Source organism: Anabrus simplex, chromosome 1 (assembly GCF_040414725.1).
Source record: "Anabrus simplex isolate iqAnaSimp1 chromosome 1, ASM4041472v1, whole genome shotgun sequence".
Classification (NCBI taxonomy): domain Eukaryota; kingdom Metazoa; phylum Arthropoda; class Insecta; order Orthoptera; family Tettigoniidae; genus Anabrus; species Anabrus simplex.
Window position 1 is genome coordinate 540,897,728 of NC_090265.1, and position 16,471 is coordinate 540,914,198.

The window sequence follows — 16,471 nt, forward strand, 5'->3', positions numbered from 1 at the left end:
CTGTTCGTATTACAGATGGCCTTATAAAAAGCGCTTTGTTTGAATGTACGGAGTTGGTGTACCTCCGGTACAATTATTATTATTATTATTATTATTATTATTATTATTATTATTATTATTATTATTATTATTATTATTAGATGACGCGTGCTGCTCCGCAGCATTCGTTACAAATAGGTAACATAACGGGTTTTGATATGAAATTGGTCCATACTCTACCAGGTACTTTTTTCAATGTATGCTCTTAGGATTTGTGTTAAGCTACATGTTAATTATGTGTCAAGTGAATATTTGTAGATTCATTTATTGTGACGTTGGTTGACATCTTGCGAACTATTTTGCAGTTTTAGAGTTATTGTTGTGGGTTTAATTTAGAAGTTTTAGTTGGTAATTATTTTGATTCGCGTGGAACTTTGTCCTTGTTCCAGCAGGGGTGTCTTACACCCACAGTATTGTATTTCTCTCGAATAGTATTACGTCACATGTGCACCAAGTTTGCTTGAAATTACAGGTTTGGCTACAATCGCCGTCATGTTTAATCGTTTAGCTTTGCCGACATCTTTACGTAAATATATTGCCCCTTAACTGTATTCAATACCGGGCGAGTTGGCCGTGCGCGTAGAGGCGCGTGGCTGTGAACTTGCATCCGGGAGATAGTAGGTTCGAATCCCACTATCGGCAGCCCTGAAAATGGTTTTCCGTGGTTTCCCATTTTCACATCAGGCAAATGCTGGGGCTGTGCCTTAATTAAGGCCACGGCCGCTTCCTTCCCACTCCTAGGCCTTTCCTATCCCATCGTCGCCATAAGACCTATCTGTGTCGGTGCGACGTAAAGCCCATAGCAAAAAAAAAAAAAAAAACTGTATTCAACCTGCCAAGTGTAGAATGTATTGCGGACTAGGCTAACTAAGCCTTTGCCTGCAATAAAATTACTGGAATGGTCATTTAGTGACTTGATTTTATGATTACTCAAAGTTGACTGAACTTTGAGACCTATCAGTGTCTGATGATTCACCAGTAGGTAATTCTGGAGAGAATAAAACAAAACTGAAGCAAATCGGTCCAGTAGAATGGCCGTGCGGATTGGACAAGGCTGTTCTTAGTAAAGTTTTTTCATATGTGATAATAATATAGATAATAATAACGTCCGCCTCTATGGCGTAGTGGCTAGTGTGATTATCTGCCATCCTCGGAGGCCCGGGTTCAATTCCCGGTTCTGCCACGAAATTTGGAAAGTGGTACTCTATGCGAACTAGAACGGTGTCCACTCATCCTAGGAAGGTCAAGTGAGTAGAGAGGGGTTCGATTGCCCCCTCAACCATCCTCGAAGTGGTTTTCAGTGGTTTCCCACTTCTCCTCCAGGTAAATGCCGGGATGGTACCTAACTTAAGACCACGAATATTTCCTTCTCTCTTCCTTGTCCGTCCCTTCCAATCTTCCCATTTCCCACTCCTCCAGACAAGGCCCCTGGACAACATAGCAGCTGAGTCCGCCTGGGCGAGGTACTGGTCCTCCTTCCCTGTTGGATTTCCCCGACCTGAAGTCACAGGCTCCAGGACACTGACATTGAGGTAGCAGGGGTGAGATCCCTCGCTGAGTCCGAGGGAAAACCAACCCAGAAGGTTAAACATAAAATAAAACAATATCCATTTGTCCATTTATTGCCCAGGGTTGGTTTTTTCCCTCGGACTCAGCCAGCCTCATGGCCAGCGTCCTGGAGCATGAGACTTTGAATAGGGGATACAACTGCAGAGGAGCAACAGTACCTCGCCCAGGCTCCCTCACCTTCTATGCTGAACAGGGGGCCTTGTGGGGAGGATGGGAAGATTAAAAATGATAAACAAGGATGAGGAAGGAAGCGGCCGTGGCCTTATGTATCACCCATCCTTTTGCTTGCAGGACAAGTGGGAAACAACGGAAAAGCACTTCGAGGATAGCAGAGGTAGGAATCGAAATCGCCTCTACTCAGTTGACCTCCCGAGGCTGACGTTCCAGCCCTCATACCAGTTTTCAAATTTCGTGGCAGAGTGGGGAATCGCACCCGGACCTCCGGGGTTTGCAGCTAATCACACTAAAAATTACGCCACAGAGGCGAACTTATATTTCCTTCCGGTGGTGGGCCAATTTTTTCTTAAAACTGTAAAAAAAAACCGTAAAAAACTATTTGCTTACGAACAGAGGTTTTCTTCGGTGTTCAGAGAGAAGCTTTTTAAATAAACTAACTCCTGTATTTTTGTGGTAGTTCTATGTTTTCTTATCTAATATGAGGAATGCCTATGGCAAGTCCCTTTATTTTTGTTTTGCATCATAATTAACAAGTCACTAATCAAAGGTAACTTACTTCTTCTCCTTCTTCTTAATCTGTTTACCCTCCAGGGTTGGTTTTTCCCTCGGACTTGCGTGGGATCCCACCTCTGCCGTCTCAAGGGCAGTGTCCTGGAACGTGAGACTTTGGGCCGCGGGATACAACAGGGGAGAATAACCAGTACTTCGCCCAGGCGGCCTCACCTGCTGTACTGAACAGGGGGCCTTGTTGGGGGGTGGGAAGTTTGGAAGGGATAGACAAGGAAGAGGGAAGGATGCGGAAGCGGCCGTGGCCTTAAGTTAGGTACAATCCCGGCATTTGCCTGGAAAAGCGGGAAGCCACGGAAAACCACTTCGAGGATGGCTGAGGAGGGAATCGAACCCCCTCTACTCAGGTAGACCTCCGGAGGCTTAGTGGACCCCGTTCCAGCCTTCGTACCACTTTTCAAATTTTGTTGCAGAGCTGGGAATCGAACCCGGGCCTCTGGGGGTGGCAGCTAATCACACTAACCACTACACCACAGAGGCGGTCAAAAGTCACTTACATTGAGCGTTAAGTGGAGATACAAAGTCCACCGTGCAATCTCTGTCACGTATTATCTGTACGTGAGTAATCTTTTAATCCCATGTGGTCTCCGATAGCCGTGATCGTCTAGTGGTTAGGACATTGCGTTGTGGCCGCAATAACCCAGGTTCGAATCCTGGTCACGGCAGTGGTAAAACACTGTCACGGGGAGACTACTTTTAGCGGCATAATGTTCTCTTACATTTTATCTCCAACAACATGCCTGAAATTATAAAAGTATGTGTATTTTATTAATGTATTCTTAATTCATTCTCGTTAATTATTTAGTTTCTTTCCTTCTTAATCAGTTTATCACCCAGGGTTGGTCTTTCTCTCGGATTCAGCCAGGGATGCCACCCATACCGGCTCAAGGCCAGTGTCCTGGAGCGGGAGACTTTAGATCTGAGATACAACTGAAGAGGAGCAACAGTACCTCGCCCAGGCGCCCTCACCTCCTATACTGAACAAGGGGCCTTATGGGGAGGATGGGAAGATTGAACATGCTAGACGAGGGAGAGGAAGGAAGCGGCCGTGTCCTTAAGTTAGGGACCATGCCGGCTTTTGCCTCGAGGAGAAGTGGGAAACCATAGAAAACCTCTTCGAGGATAGCTGAGATGGGAATCTAACGCCCCTCTACTCAGTTGATGTCTTGTGGCTGAGTGGAACTCGTTCCAGCCATCGTACCGCTTTTCAAATTTAGTGGCAGAACCGGGAATCGAGCCCAGGCCTCTGGGGATGGCAGCTAATCACCCTAATCATTACACCACAGAGGCCGACCGTTATTTAGTTCTTTGTCAAAACTGTATTCATATTTGTTATACACATAGTGATCTATGAGGTCCACAATAAACTTTTCGTAACAGTGAATTCAGTTTGTATTATAATAATAATAATAATAATAATAATAATAATAATAATAATAATAATAATAATAATAATAATAATAATAATAATAATCATAATAATAACCTTCTCTGTTCTTTTTTTTTTTGCTATTTGCTTTACGTCGCACCGACACAGATAGGTCTTATGGCGACGATGGGACAGGAAATGCCTAGGAGTGGGAAGGAAGCGGCTGTGGCCTTAATTGAGATACAGCCCAGCATTTGCCTTGTGTGGAAATGGGAAACCACGGAAAACCATCTTCAGGGCTGACGACAGTGGGGTTCGAACTCACTATCTCCCGGATGAACTGGGTTTATGGTGTAGTGGTTAGTGTGATTAACTCCCACCCCCAGAGGCCCGGGCTTGATTCCCGGCTCTACCACAAAATTTGAAAAGTGGTACGAGGGCTGGAACGGGGTCAACTCAGTTTCGGGAGGTCAACTGAGTAGAGGTGGGTTCGATTCCCGCCTCAGCCATCCTCAAAGTGGTTTTCCGTGGTTTCCCACTTCTCCTCTAGGCAAAAGCCGGGATGGTACCTAACATAATGCCACAGCCACTTCCTTCTCTCTTCCTTGTCTACTCCTTTCAGTCTTCCCATCCCCCACAAGCGTCCTGTTCGGCATAATAGGTGAGACCACTTGACCGTCTGACAACCTTTCGTCAGCTGTCAATAGTGACAGACTTCAAGTTAATAAAAGTAATACGAGCCTCGTATGAAGGGTACCACGTTATTTTGTGTAGTCCGCCGTGTTTTAAATGATCCTTCATCAACAGAAGATTTTTAGAGAATTTTGTACTAATAATAATCATCATCGTATGCCCTCAGCTACCGCATGCAGAAATTTCAATTTGACGCCATCTAGCTAACTGCTCGTCAATTTCGAAGTTCCCTTTTACTGTAGGCCTACTCAATGGTAGAAGCAACCGAATCTCTCTTGGGCGTCTGTGGTTGAGTTTTAATGAATTTTGTCGGGCGAAGACCAAATTTGTTACCAGAGATCATTTATATGCCGCCATAGTACGACATGAAGTGTCGCATGGGCTTTCTTCCGCCCTTCAAACATCCGACTACCTCTGCCGGGTTTGAACCCGCTATCCTGGGATCCGGAGGCCGACACTCTACCACTGATCCTCAGAGGATTTTGTTTAACATTCTACTATACCTACTGACAAACATCTCTTATTGCGTTGAAGTATTTCAAAATTACTTCCGACTGGGTTTGGGTTTGATCGTGCAACTTTGAACATAGTAATTGAGAGCTTAACCAGATGAGCTACGCAGCATGTCATTAAAGTACTTGAAGTTTGCATTAAGGACACTTGATGTACTGTATTTCATTATAATCGGTGATTGCAAGAGCAAAGGAGCAAAGGAAAGTCAGTGAAAATATTACCATTAGCCCCCCGTCTCACCACTCTTATACGGGTAGAACATTTACAACTGCAACTATAACCATGAACACTTAAAACGTAGCCTCACCCACTAGTGCTAGCCAAGTTCTTCTATCCAAAGTTTGCCCAGCATCTTCATTGAAGTTCTGGAGATGCCTACCTAGTTGATTTACTCCAGCGAAGTCTTGGTCTGTGTAGAGGTTCTTCCAACTGGCTGACCAATTAGAGCTTCTTGAAGTAATTCATCATTGCGTAGGATATGCCCACACCAACTGAAACGTCTGCTTCGGATTATACCATTTCGTTTTGTTTATTTATAGAACAGAATATAAAATAACTAATTATCCCTCTTCGGTCCCTATTACGTCAATAGTAACATCTAGTGGGGTCATCTCAAATGATCCATTGTTATACAAATATATTTATCGAAACATTATATTTTTAATCAGTATTTTGCGGCACAGTGGAAATATTTATAGTTCACTAGCGGTACCCGTCTACTTCGCTGAAGGAACAAATTATAATATTTTAAGATATGAATATTACTACATCGTGGGTTCACAAGTAAAACGCATCCAATTATTTTTTGAGTTTTTAACATTTTCACGCTTCCTTGCTTGCTTTTTCCACTCTATTCACTAGTGATATCCATTTGTCTAGTGAATTTTCGAATGTTCATCTTTTTTGCTGTCTCATACAGGAATAGAGAAATTTCATGCACGGCAAAATACATTAAGTGACTTAGTGGTTTTATGCATATTTCATTGTGTACCTAGTCTACATTTAGTCAAGTTATGCATTTTTTCTTGAATAACTTGGCAGGTAAAATAAATTGAGGCATTAATTCAGTAAAATATTTTGATGAAACTCGGTTAGCTACGAAAAATACAATTTCAGATACACGATACTCTAGATACTCTTACAAACTCAAGTAAGGAAAAATATTCATGAGATCAGATATTCGAAACGAAAGTAAAATACCTCTTTTTCTCGAATGTATGATTTTTGGCTTAATGTATTTTCCTGTAAACCAACAATAGTATGTCTTTCTTCTGAGCACTAATGTTCATGCCCCATCTCTTGGAGTGTAGCGAATTGTCGATTATTCTAGGGGTCTTAAGGGGAAACAGGTTCTCTGGTATCAACCTTCTCATTATTCAAGTTTACTTTAGTTTTCTCTCCGCTTACGGTTATTTTATTCTCTTCCTTGTAACTGTTAACTGTTTGTTAGTGTTGTTATAAGGGCAGTTGTGTTGCGAGAAAGCACGACATACATAATACCAGAGAGAGCATTCACAGTAGAGACTCTATGAGGAAAACACTGGAATTATTCAGGAACCTAGGGCTGTAAATAATGACAAAAGTTGTCCGTGTTATCATCACTGTGTAATGCCACTCAGAACAATTTTTAGCTATTTGAATTTAGCTTACGAGGGAAGTACCCCAGCTCGAACTGCTAAAACCGACTGGAAGTGCGCTTAACATACGAAGATATGTCTATTCTACTACCCATCAAGGGCATTTATCTGTAAAACTCCGCATTAGAGTACAATCAATGTTTAGAAGTTACGACGTACAAAGATTGCAGAAACACAATTCCCAGCAGAAACTACCGTGCAACAGGAACTTCGGACCATTATAGTAACAAGAAACAGATGTGGTGCAGTATCATCTGGCAAAAGGTTGAACACTTGCTTGCAACAAGAACTCTTAACACATGCAGTACCGTGTTGACATAGTCGTCTTTCCACAACAGAAGATACTGTGTTGTCCTTTATTCGACGTCGAAGTGTAAATGTGGAGTTTCAATGAAGTGATTAAAACACAGCGGACCGGGCGAGTTGGCCGTGCGCGTAGAGGCGTTCGGCTGTGAGCTTGCATCCGGGAGATAGTAGGTTCGAATCCCACTATCGGCAGCCCTGAAGATGGTTTTCCGTGGTTTCCCATTTTCACACCAGGCAAATGCTGGGGCTGTACCTTAATTAAGGCCACGGCCGATTCCTTCCAACTCCTAGGCCTTTCCTATCCCATCGTCGCCATAAGACCTATCTGTGTCGGTGCGACGTAAAGCCCCTAGCAAAAAAAAAAAAAAAAAAAAAAAAACAGCGGAATGGAACAGTATGCACACTTAACGAGGGCAACATGTAGACATACTACATTATTTACAATGTTCCCGCATTGCAATAGTCAAGACTCAAATGCCACGGTGATCACATTATCAAAAGAAGCAACAGGAACATCCACATCATAACCTGCTCTTTGCCAAGCGTATGTTAACATAGGTCTGTATCTCGATGCAGATAGTTGGTTGCAGATGACGGCGTGAAGACTGATGATGAAGTATCGACCATGTGACGTGGCCTGCGTGGTATCTATTTGCAAACGTACAAAATCAATAAGACGTCTGACATAGAGCTTGTATTGCCTAGAAAGGTATTCATCCAGAGGTTGACAGTATTTGGTTGTCTTTGGTGGCAATATCTTTAATGTAATATCTTTATTTGGAAAACATTCCTCAATGACACTGTAGTCTTTGTGTCCTGACCAGGAATCGCAAAGTAATATACCTCTCTCACCAACATGTTCAGCGAGGACCGAATTAAAGAAGCTCTTCAAATGTGCTTTAGTAATTTTTCCACTTTTACTCGCTTTACCATAGATTTTCCGTGGACACATTGCTGTCAGTTTCTTTGAAACCTGCGGACCAAACGTTTCATCCTTTTCCTGCAGACAAATGTAAAGCTTGTTCGCTAATTTGTCATTCATGGACACAGCCACATCAAATTGTGTAACTATGCGTAGAACTATGCACAGACTGTACCAGACCAACTGCTGATTTTCCTCCTCTGTTTGAAAGCTTTGCAGAAGACGTTAGTTCATTAAAAATGTGTCCGCCTCCGTAGCGTAACGGTTAGTGTTATTAGCTGCCGTCCTCGGTGGCCCGGGTTCGATTCCCGGTACTGCCAGGAATTTAAGAATGGCAGGAGGGCTGGTATGTGGTTCAAATGGTACATGCAGCTCACCTCCAATGGGGGTGTGCCTGAAAAGAGCTGCACCACCTCGGGATGAGGACACGAGTTTACTTTACTATTAAAAATGTGGGTCTGATCACTATTCCACATGCATTCCTTTATTATATTCCCGTCTTGAATAAACATGTTCACGTCTGACACAAATGTTTCTGCTGTTTGTATAATAACATGCTGTTCTTGAATTTCTTTGCGACCGAGCTCGATAGCTGCAGTCGCTTAATTGCGGCCAGTATCCAGTATTCGGGAGATAGTAGGTTCGAATCCCACTGTCGGCAGCCCTGAAAATGATTTTCCGTGGTTTCCCATTTTCACACCAGGCAAATGCTGGGGCTGTACCTTAATTAAGGCCACGGCCGCTTCCTTCCCACTCCTAGCCCTTTCCTGTCCCATCGTCGCCATAAGACCTATCTGTGTCGGTGCGACGTAAAGCAACTGGCAAAAAAAAAAAAAAAAAAAAAAATTCAGCCGCCTCTGTGGTGTAGTGGTTAGCGTGATTAGCTGCCACCCCCGGAGGTCCGGGTTCGATTCCCGGCTCTGCCACGAAATTTGAAAAGTGGTACGAGGGCTGGAACGGGGTCCACTCAGCCTCGGGAGGTCAACTGAGTAGAGGTGGGTTCGATTCCCACCTCAGCCATCCTGGAAGTGGTTTTCCGTGGTTTCCCACTTCTCCTCCAGGCGAATGCCGGGATGGTACCTAACTTAAGGCCACGGCCGCTTCCTTCCCTCTTCCTTGCCTATCCCTACCAATCTTCCCATCACTCCACAAGGCCCCTGTTCAGCATAGCAGGTGAGGCCGCCTGGGCGAGGTACTGGTCATACTCCCCAGTTGTATCCCCCGACCAAGAGTCTGAAGCTCCAGGACACTGCCCTTGAGGCGGTAGAGGTGGGATCCCTCGCTAAGTCCGAGGGAAAAACCGAACCTGGAGGGTAAACAGATGATGATGATGATGATGATGAAAAAAATTCTTTGCGAGCCATGAACGTAGTGATATGTCTGGACGAAATATTATATTCGTCTTTGAAGGCCCTGACAAAATGCAACGAAGTTTTAAAATTGTCCAGAGAAACTGCTCGAGCGACCTCCAGAGCCCACGCTTGAATGTGCCAGTAGTGGACCACTAATCCATTATCTCTAGCTCTGACAAATTGTGCTTTTACAGACTCTTTTAGATCCTTCAATTTTAATGTTTTGTTTCCCTTGAACAGACCTGGGTCATGCCTTTTACGCGTCACATAATCTAAAACTACCTGGCAGTTTGATTTCGACCTAATGCAGCTATAACGGTTCATTAGTTTCTGATAAGAATTGTAACCGCGATTATAATAATCCTCATAAATGTTGTCCAATGTTCGGTCATCAATACTCCGTATCACACTTGTTCGTATAATTACGTTTTGGGGGTAAAGGAGCGAAATCACTGTAACGTGTAGTTCCTTCCGTTGCTGGATTGTTTTTTTTTTTTTTTTTTTTTTTTTTTTTGCTAGTTGCTTTACGTCGCACCGACACAGATAGGTCTTATGGCGACGATGGGACAGGGAAGGGCTAGGAGTGGGAAGGAAGCAGCCGTGGCCTTAATTAAGGTACAGCCCCAGCATTTGCCTGGTGTGAAAATGGGAAACCACGGAAAACCATTTTCAGGGCTGCCGACAGTGGGGTTCGAACCTACTATCTCTCGAATACTGGACACTGGCCGCACTTAAGCGACTACAGCTATCGAGCTCGGTGCTGGATTGTTGGTACGGTTGGAACCCTCATACTCATGTGCTGTTTGTTCTACGCCGTCCGCCTCACAGTCACCATTACTCTCCAATGTGTCGGTATGTAGTTCTGTTACAGATCCATTGTATTTCTGCGTTATGATATCATATACCATGCATGCAAATGCCCCATCCTCCACTCCACTTACATTTTCACTATCCAGTGTGTAGCGTCGGCGTACCTTTTCGCGCAGCAAATTCACAGGGTTGATTGGCTTCCACCTACTCATGTCGAACGTTTGTGTGTGCACTATACTACGACATACTGCAACTGACTAACAGGCATTGCGCGTACAGCTCCAATGCAGCGCGGCCTGTGCGCTGACTGTCAGATGGCGCTGGCGACCGAACCCGTACTTTTACAGATGAATGGCCTTGATAGCTATTGAAAGAGGTACAACTGTGTACTTTAAGCCCACTTTCTGTCGGTTTCAGCCGTTCGAACCGGGGTACTTCCCTCGTTAGAGGTATTCAAACACATCAACTCTTATTTTGATTGGTAGTGCTGGTTGATCTCCCGAGGCTGAGTGAACTCCGTTCGAGCCCTCGTACCACTTTTCAAATTTGGTGGCAGAGCCGGGAATCGAACCCGGGCCTCCGAGGGTGGTAGCTAATAACAGTAACCACCACACCACTGAAGCGGACCTGTTAAAATTATTCGACATAAATATTGTGATACATCGAATAATCACAACAACTCAGAAAAGTCATTAAATACGAGTATAAGATAACTATCTAAGCTATACAAATAATTTTTAAAAATGCTTTACGCAGCACCGACACAGATAGGTCTTTGGCGACAATGGAATAGGAAAGGGCTAGAAGTGGAGAAAAATGCTACGTGGCATTAATTAAGGTTCAGCCTCAGCATTTGCCTGGTGTGAAACTGAGAAACCAACCGAAAACAACCTTAAGGTCTGTCGACAGTGGGGTTCGAACCTACTGGGTCCCAAATGCAAGCTCACAGCTGCGCGACCCTAAGCGCACGGCCAACTCACTCAAAGGAAGTGTCCTGGAATCTGAGATATTTGGGCGGGGATACAGCTGGAAAAGTGGACCAGTACCTCGCCCAGGTGGTCTCACCTGCTATGCCGAACAGGAGCCTTGTGGGAGATGGCAAGACTGGACGGAATAGACAAGGAAGAGAGAAGGAAGTGGCCGTGGCATGTTAGGTACCATCCCGGCATTTGCCTGGAGGAGAAGTGGGAAACAACGGAACAGCAATTCAAAGATGGTTGAGGTGGGAATCGGCCCAACCCCTCACTACTAAGTTGACCTCCCGAGGTTGAGTGGACGGCGTTCCAGTCCTTGTACCACATTTCAAATGTTGTGGTAGAGTCGGGAAACAAACCCGGGCCTCTGGGGGTAGCAGCTAAATCACACTAACCAATACGCCACAGAGACAGATATTATTATTATTATTATTATTATTATTATTATTATTATTATTATTATTATTATTATTATTATTATTATTATTATACAAACCAAATTCAACGTTACGAAACGTTTCTTGTGCACCTCATAGATCACAATGTGTATAACAAATATGAATACAGTTTTGACAAAGAACGAAATAATTGTCCGCCTCTGTGGTGTAATGATTAGGGTGATTAGCTGTCATCCCCAGAGGCCTGGGCTCGATTGCCGGTTTCACCACAAAATTTGAAAAGCGGTACGATGGCCACTCAGCCAAAAGACGTCAACTGAGTAGAGGGACGTTCGATTCCCACCTCAGCTATCCTCGAAGAGGTTTTCTGTGGTTTCCCACTTCTCCTCGAGGCAAAAGCTGGCGTAGTACCTAACTAAGGCCGCGGCCGCTTCCTTCCCCTTCCTCATCTGCCATTTCCAATCTTCCTCCCCACAAGGTCCCCTGTTCAGCATAGGAGGTGAGGGCGCCTGAGCGAGGTACTGTTGCTCCTCTGCAGTTGTATCTCTGATCCAAAGTCTCACTTTCCAGGACACTGGCCTTCAGGCTGTAGGGGTGGCATCCCTGGCTGAGTCCGAGAGAAAGACCAACCCTGGGCGATAAACTGATTAAGAAGGAAAGAAACTAAATAATTAACGAGAATGAATTAAGAATACATTAATAAAATACACATACTTTTATAATTTCAGGCATGTTGTTGGAGATAAAATGTAAGAGAACATTATGCCGCTAAAAGTAGTCTCCCCGTGACAGTGTTTTACCACTGCCGTGACCAGGATTCGAACCTGGGTTATTGCGGCCACAACGCAATGTCCTAACCACTAGACGATCACGGCTATCGGAGACCACATGGGATTAAAAGATTACTCACGTACAGATAATACGTGACAGAGATTGCACGGTGGACTTTGTATCTCCACTTAAAGCTCAATCTAAGTGACCTCTGACCAAGGACATGTTAATTATCATGCAAAACAAAAATAAAAGGATTTGGCATAGGCATTCCTCATATTAGATTAAAAAAAATAAAGAACTACCACAAAAATACAGGAATTACATTATTTAACAAGCTTCTCTCTAAACACCGAAATAAACCTCTGTTCGTTAGCAAATAGTTCTTTTACGGTTTTTTTTTATTTTAAGGAAAAATTGGCCCGTCATCGGAAGGAAATATAAATATATAACCTTATATGCTTGTGAGTTCCCCTCCGTGGCGTAGAAGTTAGTGTGATTAGCTGCCACCCCCAGAGGCCAGGGTGCGATTCCCTGCTCTGCCACGAAATTTGAAAAGTGGTACGAGGGCTGGAACGGAGTCCACTCAGCCTCGGGAGTAGGGGGGAGTTCGATTCCCAACTCAGCTATCCTTGAAGTGGTATTCCGTTGTATCCCACTTCTCCCGCAAGCAAAATGAGGGGTGGTACGACCGCTTCCTTCCTCCTCCTTGTTTATCACTTTCAACCTTCCCATTTTCCTCACAAGGCCTCCTGTTCAGCATAGGAGGTGAGGGTGCCTGGGCGAGGTACTGTTGCTCCTCTGCAGTTGTATTCCGATCCAAAGTCGCATGCTCCAGGACACTGGCCTTGAGGCGGTAGAGGCGGGATCCCTGGCTGAGTCCGAGGGGAAAAATCCAACCCTGAGCGATAAATGGATTAAGAAGGAAAAAAAAACCCCAACTAAATAATTAACGGGAATGAATTAATAATACATTCTTCTTCTTAATCTGTTTAACCTTCAGGGTTGGTTTTTCACCTCTACTGCCTCAAGGACAATGTCCTGGAACCTGCGACTTTAAGTGGGATACAACTGGAAAGGAGGACCGTACCTCGCCCAGGCAGACTCAGCTGCTATGCTGAACAGGGGCCTTGTGCGAGTATGGGAATATTGGAAGGTATAGACAAGGAAGAGGGATGGAAACGGCTGTAGCCTTAAGTAACGTACCATCCCGGTATTTACCTGGAGGAGAAGTGGGAGAAACGGAAAACCACTTCGAGGATGGCTGAGGTGGGAATCGATTCCACCTCTACTAGTTGACCTCCCGAGGCTGAGTGGACCCCATTCCAGCCCTCATACCACTCTTCAAATTTTTTTCATAGCCGGGAATCGAACCCGGGCCTTCGGGGGTGGCAGCTAATCACACTAACCGCTACACCACAGAGGCGGGCGAATTAATAATGTATCAATAAAATACACATGCTTTTATAATTTAAAGTCTGCTGTTGGGAATAAGAAGTAAACATTATGCCTGTAAAATTAGTCTCTGGTCGTGCGGTTAGGAGCGTGCAGCTGTGAGCTCGCATCCGGGAGATAGTGGGGTCGAACCGTACTGTCGGCAGCCCTGAAGATGGATTTCCGTGGTTTCCCATTTTCACACCAGGCAAATGCTGGGGCTGTACCTTAATTAAGCCATGGCCGCTTCATTCCCATTCCTCGGCGTTTCCTGTCCCATCGTCGCCATAAGACCTATCTGTGTCGGTGCGACGTAAACATCATCATCATCATCATCATCTGTTTACCCTCCAGGTTCAGTGTTCCCCTCGGACTTAGCGAGGGATCCCACCTCTACCGCCTCAAGAGCAGTGTCCTGGAGCTTCAGACTCTTGGTCGGGGATACAACTGGGGAGTATGACCAGTACCTCGCCCAGGCGGCCTCACCTGCTATGCTGAACAGGGGCCTTCTGGAGGGATGGGAAGATTGGAAGGGATAGGCGAGGAAGAGGGAAGGAAGCGGCCGTGGCCTTAAGTTAGGGACCATCCCGGCATTCGCCTGGAGGAGAAGTGGGAAACCACGGAAAACCACTTCCAGGATGGCTGAGGTGGGAATCGAACCCACCTCTACTCAGTTGACCTCCCGAGGCTGAGTGGACCCCGTTCCAGCCCTCGTACCACTTTTCAAATTTCGTGGCAGAGCCGGGAATCGAACCCGGGCCTCCGGGGGTGGCAGCTAATCACGCTAACCACTACACCGCAGAGGCGGACGCGACGTAAACAACAAGCAAAAAAAAAAAAAAAAACAGAAAGATAGTCTCCCCGTGACAGTGTTTTACCACTGCCGTGACCAGGATTCGAACCTGGGTTATTGCGGCCACAACGCAATGTCCTAACCACTAGACGATCACGGCTATCGGAGACCACACGAGACTGCACATTTACTCACGTAGAGATAATCCGAGGCAGAGACTGCTCGGTGGACTATGTATCTCCACTTAACACTCAATGTAAGTGACCTTTAATCCGAGACATGTTACTTATCATATGTCCGTCTCTGAGGTGTAGTTGTTAGAGTGATTAGCTGCCATCTCCTGAGGCCTGGGAGCGATTCCCCGCTCTGCCACGAAATTCGAAAAATGGTTCGAAGGCTGGAACGGGATCCAGTCAGCCTCGGCGGGAGGTCAACTGAGTGCAGGGGGTTTCGATTCCCAGCTCAGCCATCCTCGAAGTGGTTTTCCGCAGTTAACCACTCCTCCACGCAAATACCGGGTTGGTACATGACTTAAAGCCACGGCCGCTTCCTTCCCTCCCCCCACAAGGCCCCTGTTCGGCAGAGCAAATGTGGCCGCCTGGGCGAGGTACTGTTCGTCTTCCCCAGTACTATCCCTCCGACCCAAGTCTCACGCTCCAGGAGACAGCCCTTGAGGCGGTAGAGGACGGATCCCTGGGTGATTTCGAGGAAATAACCAATGCTGGGGAGTAAACTGATTAAGAAAGAAAGAAAGTAAGTAAGATGTACATGTGACAGTATTTATTATTACGTCTATTGTTTGCTAAATTATTGAGTCCATAAATATACATGGGAAGTTGTCCATTGTAGATAGTATTTGTAGGTTTATATATTTGTACAGTACATGGAGAAATCAAGTCTAACTATATCCGCGAGAATTTTATGATTCGTGGGTTACATACTGGGAAATTTAATGTGCCGTCTATTGACTGGAGGTCTGTATAACCATGTATTTATTGCGGTCCAATGTCAGTAATCAAGGGTTCGTCACTTTTAAGTGTCTTGACTGTTGTACTGTGTTCAATGGCTCACTTTCTTTCTTAATCCGTTTACCCTCCAGGGTTGGGTTTTCCCTCGGAGTCAGCGTCTCATGGGCACTGTCCTGGAGCGTGAGACTTTTTGTCGGGTGGGTTAGAACTGGGGAGGAGGGATAGACAGAGAAGAGGGAAGGAAGCGGCCGTGCCTTAAGTTAGGTACCATTCCGGTATTCGTCTGGATAAGTTGGAAACCACAGAAAACCACTTCGAGAATGGCTGAGGTGGGAATCGAACCCTCTCCCCCCACTCTACTCACTTGACTTCCCGAGGCTGAGTGGACCCCGTTCCAGCCCTCGTACCACTTTTCAAATTTCGTGCCAAAGCCAGGAATCGGACCCGACGCCCGGGGGCTGGTAGCTAACCACACTAACCACTAACCACTACACCACAGAGGCGGACATGGGCTCACTCCGGTCCAGGATCTATTGTCTACTGTTGGATAACAGGTATATGTTGGTGCTACAGACTATGGCCTGGTTTCAAGGCGTTGATGAGTCGTGTGAAATACAAGCGTATTATTAAAATGTGAACAATTTGATTGTATTTGTGATTAAATCAGTGAATGGCTAGGTTTCTTTCTTTCTTAATCTGTTACCTTGTGCAACGTCTATGTCTTTTTTATGTATATGTATATATTTCACACTGTGACAATTACTTGTCATGAATTGTAAAGTTCAAACCAGCGCACTGTAATATCCAGGTGGCTGTTTGGTCTGTAACTGATCTAAAAAAAAAAAAAAAAAAAAAAAAAAAAATCTGTTACCCTCGAGTGTTGGTTTTTCCGTCGGACTAAGCGATGGATCCCACCTCTACCGCCTCAAGGGCAGTGTCATGGAGCATGAGATTTTAGATCGGGGGATAAAACTTGGAAGGAGGACCAGTACCTCATCCAGGCGGCTTTACCTGCTATGCTGAATAGGAGCCTTGCAGAGGGGATGGGAAGTTTGGAAGGGATAGTCAAGGAAGAGGGAAGGAAGTGGCCGTGGCCTTAAGTTTGGTACCATCCTGGTATTTGCCTGGAGGAGAAGTAGGAAACCACGGAAATCCATTTCCAGTATGGCTGAGGCGGGA

General features: G+C 45.2%; 1 protein-coding gene and 3 non-coding genes across 4 annotated transcripts in view; 1 reads left to right on the plus strand and 3 right to left on the minus strand.

Moving 5' to 3' along the window:
- prom (prominin) overlaps nt 1-16,471 on the minus strand; it is a 330,972-nt gene that overhangs the window by 282,590 nt on the left and 31,911 nt on the right. The window lies entirely within an intron of this gene.
- On the plus strand, nt 2,946-3,017 carry TRNAH-GUG (transfer RNA histidin (anticodon GUG)). Its single transcript has one exon. It is a non-coding gene; the product is annotated as a tRNA-His (tRNA).
- On the minus strand, nt 12,130-12,201 carry TRNAH-GUG (transfer RNA histidin (anticodon GUG)). The gene has a single exon. It is a non-coding gene; the product is annotated as a tRNA-His (tRNA).
- TRNAH-GUG (transfer RNA histidin (anticodon GUG)) lies at nt 14,413-14,484 on the minus strand. The gene has a single exon. It is a non-coding gene; the product is annotated as a tRNA-His (tRNA).